This window comes from Callorhinchus milii, unplaced genomic scaffold (genome assembly GCF_018977255.1).
Source record: "Callorhinchus milii isolate IMCB2004 unplaced genomic scaffold, IMCB_Cmil_1.0 Scaffold2, whole genome shotgun sequence".
NCBI lineage: Eukaryota > Metazoa > Chordata > Chondrichthyes > Chimaeriformes > Callorhinchidae > Callorhinchus > Callorhinchus milii.
Genome location: NW_024704743.1, coordinates 71,050,915 through 71,057,705, shown reverse-complemented (window position 1 = coordinate 71,057,705; position 6,791 = coordinate 71,050,915).

Genomic DNA, 6,791 nt, shown 5'->3' with positions numbered 1-6,791 from the left:
GGATATACTTAAACATGGTGCTGGGTTTCTGCATGTATCAGACATCAGGCTGACATCCCAAGGTGCTGAATGGTGGTAGACTTAAATGGTAATTTCAAGTTAAACCTGGTCAAGTTATCAGGAGTTTACTGTAATAATAATCCTTGCATTTGATAAAGCTTTCAGTTTGGATGACGTTCAAAAGAGATTTATAGAATTTACAGAATTAACTATGAAGTGGAGTGACTGTGTGTTTTGTAGGCTAATGTGGTGGCTCAATTGCACATAGCAATGCCTCACAAACAGCTGTGCAAAATGGTCAATTTTATTCAGAGCAGAGCTGTCCAATACATTAGCCAAGAGCTACATGTGGTGGATTTGGAGTGCAGATGTGGAAAAATTGCATTTTTGATTTGTAAATAAAAAATGAGTAATAGACCCTGTTGTTGAGCATGTGATCTCAATACTCATATTTGCATGGTGTATACATGTGTACTTTGACCTTTTTGTGTGTTTGTTGGTAAAATGGTAAGATGGAAAACAGAATGTGATTATTGTGTGTGCCTTACTCCCTTGCTTACTTCCTTGGTCACTGCTTATTAATTATCTGTCAAAATGGTGTGTAACACAGATGAAAATGCCAGATCTCAGTACCATGGAAACAACAACAATACTGTATGGAGAGGGTAACTGTCAATCGTGGTCAGCTCGACTAATCAGAATAACAGCTCTATTCCAGCAGAAGCCAGCCAAACCAATAATAAAACCAAAATACTGCAGATGCTGGAAATCTGAAACAAAAACAGAAGTCTCTGGGAACACTCAGCAGGTCAGGCAGCATCTATGAAGAAAGGAAAGTGAGTCAACATTTCAGGTCCATGACCCTTCGTCCAGGTTGTGGACCCGAAACGTTGACATACTTTCCTTTCTCCATAGATGCTGCCTGACCTGCTGAGTGTTCCCAGCGTCTTCTGTTTTTGTAAGCCAATATAAGTTGCTCCAACAGCGCATGTCATGGCAAGAGGCTATTGGCTGCTGCGTTTTGCCCACAAAATATACAGTCAATTCACTTTACAGTATATTCTGTGAAGTGGTTTGCACTTGCAATTGACATGATTACAAATGCAAAGATTATTATATAGAAATGGATAAAGGAACAAAGAATATTTATTGTGATATAAAAGGTTGGAGAGCACAAACAACCCCTTGTTAAAAACCAAGTCACTTTCACACTATTAGTGTTGATCTTGGTCAGTAAGTCAGAAAAAAATAATTATTAACTGCTCTATCAGTTTATTTATCGGTTGTCATGGACAATGTTTGTTACCACTAAACAATAATACATGTGATTTGGAGGGAAAGAGATCAAGTCAAATTACATTGTGGCATGCCACCTAGTGGAGTTATTAAGTATTGTAAGTATTATTCATAGGTAAAACTGTCTTGCCGGTGCAATTGCATTAAACATTAATTTATTTTCCAAAAGTTACAGGAAAATAAAATGCAATCATCGTATCAATGCCTTAACAATTAGTTGAAAAATTGACTACTTTTTAGGACAAGATGCATTCGCCCTCCCACCCCCATGTCCCCTTCCACTCCACACAGACCATCCACACCGCCTTCTCCCTCTGCCGGCTCCTGCCACTCCCCACTCCTTACACTCCTTTGCCCTCAACTCTCCCTCTTAACCACAATCACCTGAATGAAGTTCACCACCTGCTGCCTCGACCTCCTCCCCACCCAGCTGCTGATCACTCAACTCCCCCTCCTCTCTCCCCTGCTGGCCGACATGGCCTGAGGGTCGGGATTGGGGAGGGTGGAGGGCAGGGGGGAAAAGAGGGTGACCAAAGGCATGGTCGAAGAGGAGGATCTTGAGATGGGTCTTGAACGAGGCAAGGGAGGGAGCAAGGCAGAGGGACTGCAGGATGGCGTTCCAGAGGATGGTGGCAGAGTCGCTGGAGGCCCGCTCACCAAAGGTGGGGCAGGCAAGGTGGGGGACGTGAAGCAGACCGGAATCCGCTGAGTGGAGGGATCGAGCAGGATGGTAGTGGGTTAGGAGGTTGCAGATGTAAGGGGGGAGCAAGACCATGGAGGGCTTTGAAAATGAGGACCAGGATCTTGAACTGTATCCTCTGTGTGATGGGAAGCCAGTGGAATCGGGCAAGCATGGGGGCGATAAGAGTCACGGAGCCTGGTGCGGGAGAGGACATGGGCTGCAGATGATCTGCAGCCTATGGATGGAGAAGTTGAGGAGGTCGACAAGCAGGGAGTTTGCATAGTCAAGCATGCTATGAATGCATGTATGAGGGCCTCGGTGGCCTGTGGTATGAGAAGGTGGTGGAGCCGGGCGATGTTGCAGAGGTGGGGGAAGCCAGAGCAGGTCATGGCACAGATGTGGGATAGAAAGGACAGTTGAGGGTCAAAAAGACTCCAAGATTCCAGACTTGCTTAGTAATGTAGAGTTTGCATCCATGGATGCTGATGCTGTCAGCGCCTGACAGGAGCCAATCAGGATTCCACCACACAATTCTGCCACCACTCTCTAGGACTCCATCCGGAGTCCCTCCACCTCACCGCTCTCTTCCTCGCTGCCTTCAAAATTCGTCTTCAGAGCTATTTTCTCGATTGCACTTTTGCTCACCTTCCCACCTCAACTTCCCTCCCAGCCCCCACCCCTAGCACAGGTTCCGAGTCAGCTATCTTGTCACTTTGGTGTGGTGGCAGAATGTAAGAACTGAATGTAAGGACTCATCCTTCAGTATGACTAATCGACTTTGGGAAAGGGGAGAAGAGCAGAGGAGGGACATAGAAGTAAATTGAAAAAAATATATTATCCATGGCTAGAAATACATTCTCTTTTATGAAAATTTTTTATTTACATCTGAGAACCTTGCTTGTGATTCAGACCCCATGTTGTACAATCTCAGTTACAAATCAAGTGCTAATTATTAATCTGTGCGCATAAAGATCCCATGCGGTAAAATACAGTAACATGCTGCACAGAATGCCTGCTTAGAAATCTTGCAGAAAATGCCAGCTGTTAATGGTCTCCCACTGAGAATGACTGAAAATAGTTATCACATTATTCTCAAAGATGGCTTTCAAAAGATTTCCTTTGTAATTTTCATAAGCAATTACATAGTTTAAATCTACATGATTATAAAGCACTGCTTTGTTCCGTTTGTCGAAATTCTGTTTTGGGAGCTTTTATTTATTGCAAAGTGGGCAGTGATACCACACTGAAATGAGATCCCTTGGATGGATAATGTTAAAGAAACAGCGTATTTGTCTATCTCCATTAACAAACCTTTTTGCATGTCACAAGCTTCTTATAGTTTCCATTATAACTTGTAGAAAATGTAATTTAATACAAGACAGTATATTTTATAAATACTGTAATACTATTACAGTAAAACATTTTTCTTTTTATTACTGTAATTTCCATGGTCCTTCCATTATTTGTACCAGACACATTTTTGAGCCCATCCACAGAATGTACACATTATACATTGTAATAGCACAACATGATGGGCCAAATGCAAAGTTATTATTATTCCCAAATAACATGATGGCAGCAAAATGCATAATTCAAAACAATATTTCATAGAAACATAGAAAGCCATCCAAGTCAGCTTGGCTTAGTTGGAAGCACTCTCACCTTTGGGTTAGAAGGTTATGGATTCAGTTCCTCACACTTCAGTGCAATAAACCTTTCTGTAAAGTCTTTCTTTAAATAATCCTAATAATCATTGCATTTGATATAGGACTTCACGGGAGGTAAAGCATAGTGATTGTATTTTGTAAGTAAACACAGCAGCCAATTTGTGTACAGCAATGTCCCCAAATCAGCCATAAATCATCAATTTTATCTGGGAGGAGACCAGGAGAAACATCCGTCTCTTTTGCTGGGATCTTCAACATACACCTGAACAGGAAGATGGGGCCTCAATTTAACATCTCATCTGAAGGACAACACCTTCAACTGCATTGGAGTGGCAGCCTACATTGTGAGTTCAAAGTCCTATCATGGAGTTTGAACCCACTATCTTCTGAGTCAGAGATGAGGATGCTATCTACTGAGCCTGGCTGATACCTGTAAAATGTAACAAGAGTAAAATGTATCGGAATACAACAATAACAACAAAATTACATTTGTAAAGTGCCTTTCACATCGGGAGGACGTCCCAAGGCACTGGACAGACAGAGTCACGGACCCGAGCTGGGGGTCAGGGGTTGGGGAGGGTGGAGGGCAAGGGTGGAAGCAGGGAGATCTTGTGTCTTGAAGATTCGTGTCCAAGAGAATTTCTTTTTGAAGTGCAACTAATACATTTAATTCTTAATATATCACATATATAATACATACAGTATATATGCCAGTACTCTTAAATGTTTTAAAAAAGTGCAAGATATGTGAAAAGGATATTACAACCTGCACTGAAGCGCTATGGTAGCATTTTATAGCAAAAGTATCATCAAAATAGATTGCTACAAATTGTTTCTCTTTAATAGTATTATATGAATAAATAAATGTTTGAAGGTTATGAATATTTTTCTAATCCTAAAATAATATTCAGCAGAAAATCTGTAGAGGTTTATTGTTCTGAGAAAACGATGAAAGGTCTGTTTCCAAAATCAACAGGCACCAACTCGACACTGCAGGCAAAACAAATCAGAAAATGGCCCATTAACTGAAGTGAATTCAATCTCACCTAAGGAACTGATTAAATTGGTGTTTAAATTCACTACAAGTGTTTACTTCAGTACTAAACTCACATTGGAAAATGCGCAACAGTAGGAATACCACTGCTGTTTTCTGCACAACAGTAATTGTTAATAAAATCACTGACAATTTAATCCTAAATTCTTGATTTTTAAAAGAGGCTCTAATGGTTAGTCATCCTTCTTACATTGCAAAAGGAGAGATGTACTGTAACTGCTTTTAAACATCTTATTCAGACTACGGTACATGAATCTTTACTGTTTGTACTTGTTTGCTCAGTTCGGCTTGGGTGAGCTGTATTTACTTTTGACCTCTATTTAGATCAAAGAGACCCTCCTTTTCCTAATGTACTATTTTAGTAGACATATCTAAGGTTTGTGAAGGATTTGAACACTGGAAGATTACAGTCATTTCTCATTCTCCTGGACCATGGCAGAGCATTTTGTCATGGTTGATCTACATTAGGGCTATCTTGTGAAATTTGCAATGGGATTCGAAGCATTAATTGCGACTTCCAATTGTGATGACTTTTTGCTCCAGCCTCTTTTCCGCACTATGCCAACTTTCAGAAATCACAATTGGTCATCACAATTACCAAGGATAGAGGGGAACCAAGAAGAAAATGTTAGCGAGCAACTTGGAGGAATTAATATTGGTAAAAAAATGGTTTTAGGTAAATTATCAGGTCTTAAAACTGATAAATCTCCTGGACCTGATGGTCTACATCCTAGGGTTTTAAAAGAGGTGGCTACTGAGATAGTGGATGGCTTGTCTTTGATCTTCCAAAATTATCTGGATTCTGGAATGGTTCCCATTGATTGGAAGATTGCAAACGTGACACCACTATTTTAAGAAGGGTGGGAGAGAAAAGATGGGGAACTATAGACCAGTCAGTCTGACTTCAGTGGTAGGGAAAATTCTTGAGTCCTTAATTAAAGATGTCGTTATGGGATTCCTGGAAGACCATAACAAGATTAGGCGGAGGCATGGCTTTACAAAAGGGAAGTCATGCTTAACTAATCTTTTAGAAGTTTTTGAAGGTGTATCTAGCATGTTAGATTGGGGGGAACCAGTAGATGTAATATATTTATATTTTAAAAAGGCATTTGACAAAGTGCCACACAAAAGGCACAAGGTTAAGGCCCACAGGATTAATGGGAACATATTAGCATGGATTGAAGAGTGGCTAACGGGTAGAAAACAGAGAGTAAGTATAAACGGGTCATTCTCGAATTGGGAGGATGTGACTAGTGGAGTGCCACAAGGATCAGTGTTTGTGCCTCAGCTATTTACAATTTATATCAATGATCTAGACGAGGACATTGAATGTAACGTATCTAAATTCGCTGATGACACTAAACAAGGTGGGAGAGTAAGCTCTGAGGATAATAGGGCCTTGGTGAAACCGCACCTAGAGTATTGTGTGCAGTTTTGGTCTCCTTATTTAAAAAAGGACATACTTGCCCTAGAGGGGGTGCAGCGTAGATTCACTCGGTTAGTTCCTGGGATAAGGGGACTGACCTATGAGGATAGGCTGAATAAAGTAGGGCTATATTCTCTAGAGTGCAGAAGAATTAGGGGAGATCTTATTGAAACATATAAGATTCTTAAAGGGCTGATAAAGTGGTCACTGAGGGTCTGTCTCCCCTGGTAGGAGAATCTATAACCAGGGGTCACAGTCTTAAAATTAAGGTCAGCCTTTTAGAACAGAGTTGAGGAAACATTTCTTCACTCAGAGGGTAGTGAATTTATGGAATTTATGGAATTCACTACCCCAGAAGGCTGTAGATGCTCAGTCCTTGAACATCTTCAAGGCTGAGACTGATAGATTTTTAAAAAATAGAGGGATATGGGGATAGGGCAGGTAATTAGAGTTAGGTCTGAAGATCAGCCATGATCTTATCGAATGGCGGGGCAGGCTCGAGGGGCCGAATGGCCTACTCCTGTTCCTAATTCTTATGTTCTTATGTTCTTAATTACCAATTGGTGAATATTGGTAGTTAGTTATTGGTGACTGGAAGTTGCATTGAACCTAATGAATTCCATTTGAGAATTGCAAAATCGCCAATAAGACTCCATGTTACTTATC